General features: G+C 36.2%; 1 protein-coding gene across 1 annotated transcript in view; it reads left to right on the top strand.

Annotated features, from left to right (window-relative positions):
* The first annotated feature begins 623 nt into the window (after positions 1–623).
* The window catches only part of trim35-27 (tripartite motif containing 35-27), a 32,995-nt gene continuing 18,618 nt past the window's right edge, over positions 624–15,000 (top strand). The window contains exon 1 of the mRNA XM_079892139.1: positions 624–660. The gene's annotated coding sequence lies outside the window, so the exon portion shown is untranslated. The remainder of the gene's footprint in view (positions 661–15,000) is intronic.

Raw genomic sequence — 15,000 nt, forward strand, 5'->3', positions numbered from 1 at the left:
ATACTTCCAGCACAGTTTCATGTTGTGTCGAGCCTTCTTAGTGTTTTAAAAATAGCGATTTTTGATGCTATCATAGTCGTGCCCCAAGCACTCCCATTCAAAAGGCAATTTAACCTAAAACGAAAATACGGTTAAACTTAAAAGTGGCGTTTCCATTCTAATTATGCTTTTACACGAAAGTTTGCTTCGGGTAGATTAACAAAAAGAGCCTAGGTTCAATTTTGGCGAGAGTTACCCTTTAATCTTGTTTCTATCTTAGTTAATAGTAGAAGCGGAAGTGTAAATAATACTCATTAGTCCTGCATTACTTACTACTTATTAATGACAGACCATTATTATAAAGTGTTACCCGCGAAACTTTCCTCTCATAGTAAATTCATTATTTTAGTTTCAGAAGTGATAATCGTGGCTCATGCAGAACTGAATGGGGTCGCTGGTTTGAGCATTTGTTTTTTCTAGAATGCTGTTAATTGCAGTAATTATAAACTATTTAGAAAAAGTGTTAAATCACTTTTTTCCCAGTACTGTAGGCTTCTGTGCATTTCCAGGATTATGATTATGTTCTGAGCTCTGCAGATTTCTGCTGGCCGTGTTCATGCTGTTCCTGTTGTTTTTCTTCTTTCAGCCCACTGGTGGATTCACATGCTCTTCTGACAGGAGGTGGGTGTAAAACACACACACACAGACACACACACAGACACACACACACACACACCTTCCCCTTCCCTCATCAGCGCTCAGACAAGCCGAGGCCAGAAAAACTCTCTGGAAAAGCTTCCCAAAACACTAAACAATGCATAACTTCCCGACTGACACCGCATTACTTCCTTATAATGATAATCGACTCCACAATCTGCAGTTTGATGCTAGTCAACATGCTTTTTTTTTGTGCATTGTTTTTTTTGTGCATTGTTGTGCACACACTTTTACTTAAACTTAATCAAACTTAATGTGATGTAGTCCATATTACTCAGTAATAGATAGATGCATGAACTAGCAGCTCGTTGCGCTGAGTTTTCATTACGCTGTGATTTGAGAAAGTAATCAAGTGCTCAGATGATTGACAGGTCAGGCCAGTGAGAAAGTTCACGCATCAGTAATTAAACATTTATCGTGAATCATTGGTGTAGTTTTTGTTTTGTGTGTTTTGGGTTCACTCTGGGTCACTGAATCCTTTTGCATTTTGCATTTTGCATTTTGTTTTGTGTTTTGTGTTTTTTAAGGCATATATTGTGATGATCAGTTTTATTTAGTATGCTATATTATATTACATTACATTATATTATATTATATTGCTGTCAAATCAATTTATTGCATCTATAAGTTTGTGTTTATATAAAGTGTGTGTATATATTTAATGTTTATGCTATGTGTGTGTACACATTTATATGTGTGCATATATACAGTATACAGAATACAGTACACACACACACACATAACACATTTGTTTTAAATGTTTCCTTCTACAATTATGTTTAAATTATATTTGAATGTCACATTTTCTGATTTCATGTTGTATTAGTGCAGGTGTGCATGTGTATTTGTTGAAATTGCATTGTAATTTTAGCTAAATTGCTTTGATTAACCCACACAGCCACTGTTTTAAATGAGCTATTACTATAAATCCTTCATTTCTGTCCTGCGTGACGGGATGAAGCAGCCGGTGTTATCGCTTCATTCTCTGAGGGAACATCAGCCTCACAGATGAAGAGATGAAGAGGGAAAAGTTTGAGTCCAGCTTCAAGATTCCTCTGTGAATCAGTCTGAAGAAACATCTCTACCTCTCCATCTCTCTCTCCATCTCTACCTCTCCATCTCCATCTCTACCTCTCCATCTCTCTCTCCATCTCTACCTCTCCATCTCCATCTCTACCTCTCCATCTCTCTCTCCATCTCTACCTCTCCATCTCTCTTTCTCTCCATCTCATTCTCTCCATCTCTCCCTCTCTCTCCCTCTCTAACTCTCCATCTCTCTCTCTCTCTCTCTCTCTCTCTCTCTCTCCCTCTCTAACTCTCCATCTCTCTTTCTCTCCATCTCTCTCTCTCTCTCTCTCTCTCTCTCTCTCTCTCTCTCTCTCTCTCTCTCCCTCTCTCTCTCTCTCTCTCTCTCTCTCTCTCTCTCTCTCTCTCTCTCTCTCTCGGTTTGCTCGCTCTGTCTGGCCTCGGGTAGAGGAATGTAGCACGGCGCTGACAGCTCTCCCTGATGCTTATTTTTGGATTCGAGGAGAAGCAGTAAGTGTTGTTAGAGAGAGAGAGAGAGAGAGAGAGAGAGAGAGAGAGAGAGAGAGAGAGAGAGAGAGAGAGAGAGAGAGAGAGAGAGAGAGAGAGAGAGAGAGAGAGAGAGACAGGTATATCTGACACTGGAATGATGTTCCTGCAACACAGTTTGAGCTCATCATGTTGTTCGATTTTCATCCCATTTTCCAGGAATAACAGTGTGCTTTAAAAATACATGTGTCAGAGTTACAGTCAAATCTATCTATCTATCTATCTATCTATCTATCTATCTATCTATCTATCTATCTATCTATCTATCTATCTGCTCGTTATTTTTTTATTTATTTTGTTTAAAAATATCTAACCGTTTGGCAGTCTAACTAAATAAGTCATGGCAGAAATGGTTATTATTACTTATGGTTCATTTATCACACAGTGTTGTTACAGTAAAGTGTGTGTGTGTGTGTGTGTGTGTGTGTGTGTGTGTGTGTGTACCCACCAACTTTGGCGGGTAACGCTGTCAAATCACGAGCCAAATTGGCGTCATATATGTTTACTCACTTTGCTGGTGAAGTTCGTGTAGGCCTAAACCAAATCTGTGCGAATTTAGCGCAAATACTCGTGAGCCTTCATGATATTAAATACAGTGTATTGCGCAGAATCTGCGCATTTCTGGCTTACTTGAACACACACGTCACTACACAACAAATAACGGCGCGCTTGTTCAAATAGCGAAGATTAAAATGCGTTATTTTCCAACATCCTACATGTTCTTTGTCCTGTATGGATCTGTCCACCTAAAACACATTTCTGGTGAAAATGATGAGAATGAACGAGGAAGGGAGGAGATTGCTGGATGACAGGATTTTGTTTGAATAAGAAATGTATAAAATGTAAGCTGCAGAATATATGAAATCCAAATATATATAATTTGGATTTCATACATTCTTTGCAGCTTACATTTGATACATTTCTTATTCAAACAAAATCCTGATTTAACAAAAGAAGACAAAATCTTATTCAAAAACAAAATCCTATATAAATATGTAAGCTGTGACGTGGTAAATCTGGTTAATTCTTCTATTTTGTTGGCTAGTAGAAGTCCTGAATGGCAGGTAACTTAAAAATTTAGTAGCCAGTGGCCAGTGGTTGAAAAGGTTCATTTCAAACCCTGTATATATACCTGTGAAATCCTGTCTAATATGTGTGTATCTCGTTTATTAAGTTTCACATGAGATGGTTATCTCACCTGGAATTAAGGCACAGCTGTATTTGCATAATGTGCTCATGCCCAAACATGATGGAAATGCTTATTTCCCTATTCATCTAACTCACAGTAATGACGAATTCAAAAGCAGAGAGACTTTTATGAAGAAATATGACATAGAAATCAAGTACTCAAGACTATATCCAAATTCCTCCGGAAGAAAACTCATTATAGTCACAGAATCAGTACAGTACTCTGAGGCCGATAACAGAAATGCTGAGCTGCATTTATCAGTCTGTGTATGTGTGTGTGTGTGTGTGAATATATATTTCAACACACACACTGTATAGATGCATATATTTAAATCCATCCAGACAAGGAAATCTGTAGTTTTTCCTAAAGCCTTTGCCGGTCTCTAGTTTGTAGTTTCCTTCATCTGACCTGTTGACTCGAGACACACAGACGTCATTACTGCATGAGCCGAGGTTAAATGTGTTGCTCAGAGCCACAGGGAATAACATCATTTAAATAGCAGTTTAAGCACTTCAATTATATAGTCAAATATGTGTTAATCTGTGTGAGTAATGCTGGTTTTTGAGGGTGATATACTTGATTCTTGAGCATCAATTTCCAGATTTCACAGATGTATTCTGTCTTTTAATGCTCAGAACAAAGAACTCTTAGGATTGATTGCTTATTGATAAAGCATTGCACTAGTAACACCATGAGTTTGATTTTCACAAAAACTGAATGATACAAAGAATTTTATAATATTTATGATTTTTAAGTCATATGTGGCTCACAATTCAGTTTTTACTTTCTACATTCGGTTTGGCATGTATAGTTCTCTTAAAGAATTTATATTATTAAATATCAATGAGAATTGTTTTTTTTTGCATTAAATCAAAAGTGAGAGTAAAGACATTTATAATGTTACAAAAGATTATAACGTCGTTCTTTTGAACTTTCTATTCATCAAAGTATCCTGAAAAATAAAATGTATCACAGTTTCCACAAAAATATGAAGCACAACTATTTTCAACTTTGATAATAATAATCATAAATGTTTCTTGAGCATCAAATCGTCATATTAGAGTGATTTGTGAAGGATCATGTGACACTGAAGACTGGAGTAATGATGCTGAAAATTCAGCTTTGATCACAGGAATAAATTACACTTTACTATATATTCACATAGAAAACAGCTATTTTAAATTGTAAACATTTTTTCTCAATATTACTGTTTTTACTGTATTTTTAAGTAAATTAACGCAGCCTTGGAGAGCAAAAGAGACTCTTTCGAAAACATTTTAAATATCTCCCTCAAAGTTTTGAGTTCATATTTGATTGAATTGAATTCATTATTTATTTAAAACACTTCACAGAGGCTTGCGATGTTTCTGGTCTCTTCATAAAGCCGGAACCTTCCCGATCTCTGAGGAATAAAATGCAGTTCAATTCAATTCAATTCAAAAGCTCTATTGTCGATCCCCACAGGGGCAGAAACATGTCTTTAGACAAAGGCTCAACAAACAATACAGTAGCAATTTAAAATAAACAAATAATATTCCATCAAGGAAACAATCTCAGGCATCACTAGTTTACTAAACATGAGCTGTCTGCTATAGATGCGGGTAAGATGAGCCACTCAACTCCAGAAATGAGAAGTTTTTTGCTGACATCATCATAGATCATTAATGTCAATCAATAGCTTTTCGGTCATTGATTTAGTCTGTTTTTGCTTAAATCTTGCAAATACTTAATGCAGTAATTTAATGCATGTTAATATTAAATGCATGGGAAAAAATGGCAAATTACAATAGATTTGATATGAAACATAAAAAAAAAGTATGAAAAATGGCAATAATTTCTGATAAAATCAAGAAAGACCCAACCTTACATTATTAGTTTATTTATTTATACATTCATTCATTTGAAATATATAAGTAAATATAATAAATATATGTAAAATGGAAGGTCCCCCCCCCCCCTTAAAACAGACCTTTATTATAGCGTATAATTATGTTGAAATTGCTGTTGTTTTTTCAGCCAGAAGTTTACATTTACATTTATGCATTTGGCAGACGCTTTTATCCAAAGTGACTTACAATGCAATTCAAGATACACATTTACATTCTTATCAGTTCTCACTTTCCCTGGGAATCGAACCCATGACCTTGGTGTTGCAAGCACCAACGCTCTACTATGTGAGCTATGTGACATGTAAGTGTCCTCATAAATCCCCTCCGGTCTTCCCTATACGGCTGTAAATTCACTGTGATTGTTTGTCGTGTGTGTTTGAAATCCCACAGCCAGCGTTCAGTTCAGCTATCAGGCCAGTGTGAATCCCAGTGGAGTTTCCCATAGATTCAGACCCAGACCAGTGTGAATCCCAGTGGAGTTTCCCACAGATTCAGACCCAGGCCAGTGTGAATTTACCAACCACTGAACTCCAGACATTCATCCCGACTGGGAAACTGGCTGGACTCCCTGTTCTTCCAGCCTCAGCAATGCATCTCATCCTGGCTTCGGTTACCACTGTTGAACAATTACTCCTGGATTTATATTTAGCTGTGCTTTCATCAGTCTTTTTATAGGAGTGCATCTTTTTGCAGGAAAGACAAAAAAATCACATTGTTCTTTGGATTTGTTTATTAGCTTTCTGTTCAAAGTATGATTCTTGCATTGTTCAACCTTCTTGTAATTCAAAACAGATTGAATACTGTTTAAAAAGAATAATCATGTTCTTTCATGTAAATAAATGTCTCAGGTATAAAGATATTATGCAAAAAATAATTGTCTCCCATTTAACTCATCAGACATCCAATACATTTCTGAGACAATATCAAAACGTTATTGAAATTAAAAATAAAACGTATAATATCACTGCATCTGATTTGCCATCACTGCACTGTAAAACAATCATGTAATAATTTTGTCACTTCCATGTTGCTGCTATAATCATAACCTTGTTTTATTTGGATTAATTGCATAGTTCTGCGGTCTGTTTTATGGATAATGATGATTTCTTGGGTAAACTATATCACTGTTTCCCAGTGAATACTGATGCAGGAGCAGAGAGGGAATGAGCTGCCGGAAATCCGTCCATCATCCCGTGAGAAGGGATTCCTGATGCGTGTGCTGGGACCCGAGGCTGGAGATATACACTCATACTGCGATTATGGGATGTATGGAGCATGACCTGCCAGACTGATGGGGAAAATGGAAGGGAGGCATGAATTAATGGGGGGAAAGGCAGAAAGTGAGGGAGAGAAAATGGAAGTGATGTGTTTGTATGCAGGTGTACATGTCTATAGGTGACTGATTGTAGATTGTTTATTTGTGTGTGTGTTTATGTTTGGAGATGATTTGTGTGTTTATTTTAATTGTGCATGTCTGGGTGTGTGTATTTTTCTCTCTCTAGCTATTTTTATTTCTGGTAAAAAAAAAAAATTTTTTTTTTTTTTGTGAAATGTCCCTGATCTTCTATTGTTTACTCCTCCACTGCCTCTCTCCGTTTCTCCATGCCTTCATCTCTCTCTCTGTCTCTCCGCGCTGATGTGTGTGTCCACGGCCCACTCCTGTCCTGAACCATCTGGAGGAGTGTGTCTGAAGCACTGCGTGTGTGTGTGTGTGTGTGTGTGTGTGTGTGTGTGTGTGTGTGTGTGTGTGTGTGTGTGTGTGTGTGTGTGTGTGTGTGTGTGTGTGTGTGTGTGTGTGTGTGTGTGTGTGTGTGAGTGTGAGTGTGTGTGTGTGTGTGTGTGTGTGTGTGTGGTATTGAGGATGACAGGTCACTGTGAGACAGCAGGTGTCGGACACAGATTCTCCAGCCAGACGAATCGACTTTCTCATGCTGATTTTCTCATTGGATCAAAACTCTCGCTCACGTTCTCGATTCAGATTCTGAACATTGTGTTCTCTGATGAGGTGCAGCAACACTTCAGAGCAAAAAGTCTTAGGTCATAATGTGTTTACAGAAATGTAGCAATATTATATTTTGTAATTGTATGAAATTCAAAAAAAAAAGAAGAAAAGAAAAAGAATGGCGCCTCAGAATATTAATCATTTCGTTTTACACGACCATTTCACTCCCTTTCTCTGACTCTTACATTTAAATTGCTCATTTTTGGCTGCTGTGCCTTTTCGACTTCTGTGCAAATGTTCTTTTCACTTGTGAAACCAGGCTTTGCTGTCCGCTTTAATACAGTGTTTAACTGCTCCATTCATTAATAACAACCTCTCTCAAAGCCTAAATTACACTGTGACGCTCAGACTCACAAAGGTCACACAGATGCGATGTGTAAAAGAACACTGTACTCTTCTGTTTTAAAATATCAGGGGAAATTACTGTATCATATCTGACACACATATTTCAAAGGCTTCTAAATTATCAATATGAACAAAACCGTCTGTCGTCTGATTAATAGCTTAGACTTTTAGAAGTCTTTTAGTCTTTCTGCTGTCAAATCTGCACTGATTTATATGAAGAAAACATAAGAATAACTCTGAGATTGTTAGCAATATTTTAAAGGGTAACTCTCGCCAAAATTGAACCTAGGCTCCTTTTGTTAATCTACTCGAGTCAAACTTTTGTTTAAAGCATAATTAGAATGGAAACGCCACTTTTAAGTTTGACCGTATTTTCGTTTTCAGTCAGATTGCCTTTTGAATGGGAGTGTTTGGGGCACGACTATGCTGGCATCAAAATCGCTATTTTTAAAACACTAAGAAGGCTCGACACAACATGAAACTGTGCTGGAAGTATCACCAGAGGCTCTACACATGAACTCCAGCATTGAGAACAGTGTTTGTGTACACAGAGTTTACTAAAAAGAAAGGTTTTGTACGACTCACTTTATCAGTTAGTGTTTCCAGTGGCTGGAATTTTGTCAGTCAAAAGTAGTCGATCTCCGAATGCAACGTAACAGGGAGGAGAGTAAAGATGGAAAGCTCATAAAGCTTGCTTCCATATAAATTCACGGATGATTTTTTATGTAAGTTATCATGCTTTTCATTGAAATTACAAGTTCATGATATTTCCTCATATGGAGTCAGTTCATTACGTTGCATTCGGAGATCGACTACTTTTGACTAAAAGAATTCCAGCCACTGGAAACACTAACTGATAAAGTGAGTCGTACAAAACCTTTATTTTTAGTAAACTCTGTGGACACAAACACTGTTCTCAATGCTGGAGTTCATGTGTAGAGCCTCTGGTGAGACTTCCAGCACAGTTTTGTGTTAATTTGAGCCTTCTTAGTGTTTTAAAAATAGCGATTTTGATGCTATCATATTCAAAAGGCATTTTGACCTAAAACGAAAAATACGGTCAATCTTAAAGGAGAACTTGGTAACTTTTTTAACTTAATAAAACTGTCTAGAATTCATTTGGATGGTTAAACAACCTGTTCTGGTGATATTGGTGACTTTCCCCGCTCCCTCCAGCGTTCCCAGGCGGAAAACCAACCTTGCAACTTGTGGACTACCGTCCCGGCAAGATAGAAATGGGAAGTCTCGTGAGAAGCGAGAACGAGAACGAGAACGAGCGCGAAACACGAATTGCTTTACGGCAATTCGACATAAACACACACGCATGTATGATGTATTACCAGATTACCCACCTCGGTAGACATAGCTCCACACGATACAGTTGGCTTGCTCCGATCAAAACAAACGCACATGAGCAGCGGTAGAGAGGGGGAGGAGGCCGCCGCAAGTGAGTTTTTTACGACCGTATTGTGAAATATACGCCCCCCCACAGCTGTAGGGGGAGCTCGTGGGGAAAACATGCGCCAACAAAAGGAAAAATCAGCGAAGAAGTGACTAGAGTTCGCTAGAGTTGCCGAGTTCTCCTTTAAAAGTGGCGTTTCCATTCTAATTATGCTTTTAAACGAAAATTTGACTCGGGTAGATTAACAAAAAGAGCCTAGGTTCAATTTTGGCGAGAGTTACCCTTTAAGGATTAACACTTACTGGAGGACAGGAACATAGTTTTACCTGATTTTTATGAGTAAGAATAACACATAAATATATGTATATATTTTTTACTCCATGTTATTTACAGCCGGAAAACTAAATCCATTCCCACAATGCACCTACAAATGAATGTGTTCAAAACCAAAGAATCAGTTTTAATCAATGAAATTAAGTGAAATCAAGCTCTACAAACCTTTATACACATAAATATATGACAGAGCACTTTGATTCATGACTGTTTGTGAGTGGAGTCACGTTCGTTATTCATGCATTTGTAGAGAACGAGAGAGAGAGAGATCTCATAAACTCAGGCTCCTGCAAAAATATCACGGATAATTGAACAGGTTATGCTTTTTATATACACGCTTGTGATTGCCAAGAAAAATTATTTTGTATTTGACTATGATAAATGACATTTAGTCTGATTACTGCAGTGAGAGAGGGGAATATTTTGTCCATGTATGGGACGGTGTGACTGCAGACTCGTCTGGGGTTCGAGGTTCATTTGAGACCTAATTTTATTTAAACTGCATTTAAAGACATGTAAGAGAAAGATGTGTTGCCCCTGTTGCACATGCAGAGAGAAAACAGAACCGGAAATGAGTCGGGTTTTCTCCTAAACTATTGCTTGGATGCTGAGTGGTTGCTATACAGTTGCTAAGACTTAAAGGCCCAAGTAAAAACCCTTGCGATAAACCATGGTTTTATTGTGGTAAAAGTGTAGTAATGTTTTTTTTTTTTTTTTTTTTTTTTGGCAGATTGATTACCATTTGTATAACCACGTTTTACTACAAATTCCATGATTAAACTATGGTTTTATTTGTAGTAAAAAAACATGGTTAATTCGTGGTTACTATTGTTTTTTGGTTTTATTTGAAGTAAAACCATGGTTAATTTGTGGTTACTATGGTTTTTTGGTTGTATTTGTAGTAAAACCGTGGTTAATTTTTGGGTACAATGTTTTTTGGGTTTTATTTGTAGTAAAACCATGGTTAATTTGTGGTAACCATGTTTTTTTTGGGTTTTATTTGTAGTAAAACCATGGTTAATTCGTGGTTACCATGTTTAATTTGTGGTTACTATGTTTTTTTTGGATGTATTTGTAGTAAAACCATGGTTAATTTGTGGGTACAATGTTTTTTGGGTTTTATTTGTAGTAAAACCATGGTTTATTTGTGGTTACCATGTTTTTTTGGTTTTATTTGAAGTAAAACCATGGTTAATTTGTGGTTGCCATGTTTTTTGGTTTTATTTGTAGTAAAACCATGGTTAATTCGTGGTTATCATGTTTTGGGGTTTTTTTTTTTCGTAAAACCATGGTTAATTTGTGGTTACCATGTTTTTTTTTTTTTTTTTTTTTTTGTAGTAAAACCATGGTTAATTTGTGGTTACCATGTTTTTTTGGTTTTATTTGAAGTAAAACCATGGTTAATTTGTGGTTACCATGTTTTTTTGGTTTTATTTGAAGTAAAACCATGGTTAATTTGTGGTTACCATGTTTTGGAGGTTTTTTTTGTAGTAAAACCATGGTTAATTTGTGGTTACCATGTTTTTTTGGTTTTATTTGTAGTAAAACCATGGTTAATTTTCAAAGGGGCATCCTCAAATCTCTCTCTGGTGTGTGGCTCAGGCCTCTCTGTGTGTGAGATTTATGAGATACGGAGCAAATACCTGTCAAAGTTTAATACTTAGGATTTGTCCAAATCACTGACTGACCCTATAGATACAAGCACTAATAGTGTCGTTCCCTTAGCAAAGTGCATTTCTGTCGGTCTTGAGCATGAATGTGTCCCTCACCATCTGTGTGCAGTGTAATGACATGATTCAGTGAAGCACACAGCCTCATTGAAGTGCCATTTTCCAGGCAATCTCTAACAGTTTATCCTGCTGAAAAATCTGGCTTCACAGTGAGATCTAATTATTATAATTTTGTGTGAACTGAACAAGAATACTCTAAACATGTTTCCAAGAAAAGTTTTGTTGACCTTTATTATTTAACACTCTCATGCATAGAGGTCACTACAGTGGACCGCTATTCAAAATGCATTTGATTGCATATGCATGGGTTTTAATGACATAGTTGCACATCAATCACTAACAGTGAAAATAGTGCATCATCCTATACATTGTTACCAAGTGGCAAACCGTTGTATGTGGAATGTTTTTTTTCTCCAAATCAAGATGGCCGACGGCCAGCAATAAATGCCAAGTTGCTCAGGAATATCCATCCATTCCTTATATCCTAGGAGAATTTTGCAGGTAAAAAAAAAAAAAAAAAATTGTCAAATCAAGTAACATCTAAGGAGTCATATCATTGTTACGTTTTCCACGTATAGATTTTAGATTGGGAGGACATTTGTATTAATTATCTGTACACTAAATAGGACATCATGCATCACTAGCTATTCCAGCTACAATTCATACTGTAACTGTTGTTCTTGAAATCACTGCAATGCTGTTGTATTGTGTTACTTTACTCGTTATCAAAAGTAATCTGATTACGTAATGCATGTTACTTATAGTGTGTCACTTTACTCGTTACATCAAAATGTAATCTGATTACTTAATGCACATAACTTGAAGTGCGTTACTTTACATGTTACATCAAAAAGTAATCTGATTATGTAATGCACATTACTTGTAGTGTGTTACTTACTCGTTACATCAAAAAGTAATCGGATTACTTAATGAATGTTACTTGTAATGTGTTACTTTACTCGTTACATCAAAAAGTAATCGGATTACTTAATGCATGTTACTTGTAATGTGTTATTTGTAACATCATAAATTAATCTGATTATGTAATTCGTGTGACATGTAATGTGTTACTTTACTCGTTGCATCAAAAAGTAATCTGATTACACAATGCACGTTACTTTTAATGTGTTACTTTACTCGTTACATCAAAAAGTAATCTGAATATACAATGCACATTACTTGTAATGCGTTTCCCAAAACACTGCTCATTTCAGATGAGACTGAAAATACCTGGGGCCGTATTCACAAAGAATTTTAAGGCTAAAAGTAGCTCCTAACTGGCGAATTTAGGAGCAACTCCTAAAAATAATGGGCGTGTCACTCGTAACTTTAGGACTCCTAATTTTTTTGACTAAGAGTAATTCACGAAGCATTTTAGCCCTAAAAGTAGCACCTAAGCCTGGGACAGCTTAAAAGAAGTCGAGAGGACTCCTAACTCACTAAGACCTATTCACAAACCGCTTTTTGTGGCATTTCACGTTGCGATGTTTTGAAAGCGTATGCGGCGGCTACAGGAGCTTCCAATCGCGAGGGAACAATTCTGCATTGTAGGCATAACTAGGATGCAATAACGCCACCAACAACAACCAAAACTAGGCTACTCATTGCATGTAAACTAATTGTAACGTTTCATTGTGAATCAAATTAAAATGTTCTTCTCTTTGCAAACGTAGGCAGAGGCATATAGTGACAGATTAATTCAATAATGTTGCAAAGATATTGCATCAATCCATATGTTTCATTAGGCTACTAGGCTATTTGTTTTGCCTTACTCTTTATTCATTTAGGCTATTTATTCAGTTATTCATCATCTTCCATCCTTCGCACTACTTGTGTAGCGCACGCATTCTCAGACCTGTCACCTGTCACTCATCATCGTAGGGGAGGTGTTTGGAATCATTCCCGCGTTACAATCATCAGCCAATCAAGGTGGTCACTTCAGTCAAGCTCGTGCATGAGTAATGACGTCATCCATAGCAACGAAGATTCACTCTTAGTTTAGGAGTTGTCATTTTTCTTTACTAAGAGTAGGTCTGAAAGGCGTTGTGAATAACTTTTAAGAGAAAACTCCTAGCTAAAATCTTTTAGTGCGATTTAGGAGTACTCTTAGTGGTAAGATAAAATGCTTTGTGAATACGGCCCCTGATCACTAGTTTTTCCACAGTCTGAGAACATTAATAGATCAATGTAGATTTCAGTCTGAGGTTTTCTCATAGAGGAGAGCTGTGGTGGAAATGTGTCCATTGTGAAGATAATCAGAATTATCAGCTAATAAGAGTAATTCGACATACTCTGGTCGACTGGAGGGAGAGCGAGTTGGGTTTCCACAGATCTTTGATGTCAGAACATGAGGATGTGATTTCATCAAAGATTATGTTCAACTTGTATGAAGTTCTTCTCCATCTGCTGGTCAAATGGGAAACAACTAAATTGCGTTTGCAATAATATTTTTTTTTGTATATATTTTATAGTTTTAACATGATTTTATATAATTTTATTCATTGGTTTGTTAAATACACTGTGTTATTACTGTATTATGTTTAATGTTTGGTTAATGTTTAACCAAAAATGCAAACTGTCCACTCAAGTGGACATCAGAAAATCTCTTTGAAAAATGCGTTTAAAAAAAGTTCAGATATTATTTTTCATGTCGAAGCAGCAATTAAAACACATAAAAAAATAAAAATCCTGATTGAGGTTTACATAATTCATGCATGAGAGGGTTATGCTGATTGTTGATTGTAATAATTATGTTGACTTATTTTAAACTTTTACAATTATGTTTTCATTATTATTTTTTATAATTACAATAGTGTTTTTATTATTGGTGGTGATAAAAGTATATGTTTATACTTTATCTTTTGGCTTTTTGCCTTAGATAAGAAATAGGCAGAAATGATTGGGGAAAGAGATGAATGGGGCGAGGACATACAACTTGCATTCCTACAGATGAACAGTACTGAATAATCATAATAAGTGTTAGTCCTCAGTAATTTGTCTCATGCTATGTCGTAATTAACATAATTTTGTGATGACAACACTTGCCGTTCTTTACGTCCTCAGACTGGGAATTATGTATTTCTATGGCGACACTATCAATGCCTAAATTAATATAAAGGGCTCAAATGGTACAATTGGAGCTCTCAAAAAAATCCAGCTTACAAGTTGTAATTACAAAGGACGTGAACGTTGAAATCTCATAATTACGGTAATCATGACAGAGCGTGAACAGAACGATTATCTGCAGTTAAAGGCATGGGTGTCAAGAAGCAAAATCTAAGGAAAGACATTTTTCAAAAAGAAAAATGTACAATTTCCATTCAAATAAAAAAATAATTGTAGTGTAGTGTTTTTTTTGTGTGTGTGTGTTTTTTTTAGTTAAAAAAATTACACACACAAAAAAACATATTCAGAATTATCATATTCATTTTAAGTCTTTTTTTTTTTCAAGTGTATTTGATTTAAGAAATGTTAAGATATTTTACTGAAAAACAAGAAAAATATTAAGGAAAATATTCCTTTTTTGCATTGCATGTCTATCATTATTGTAATGCAAATATTGTTTTATACAGTATTTGTAGCATATATCATTGTATGTTTAAAAACAACACTGCATTGGATTATTTAACTATAATGTAAAGACTTGATGCAGTTTATTCTGCTTGAGAGCATCTGTGTGTTGCATCTCGTCTCGGGCTGAACACAAGAGTGCCAGGCGTGTAAATCGATAGGAAACAGCTTTCAAGTTCAGCATCGCTGTTGTCATTCTCACAACAGACCATAATAACACAGGGTCACTAATTACATCTGGTTCCTGTTCCCACAGTTCCCATCATCACACC

Source organism: Squalius cephalus, assembly GCF_949319135.1.
Source record: "Squalius cephalus genome assembly, chromosome: 14".
Lineage (NCBI taxonomy): Eukaryota > Metazoa > Chordata > Actinopteri > Cypriniformes > Leuciscidae > Squalius > Squalius cephalus.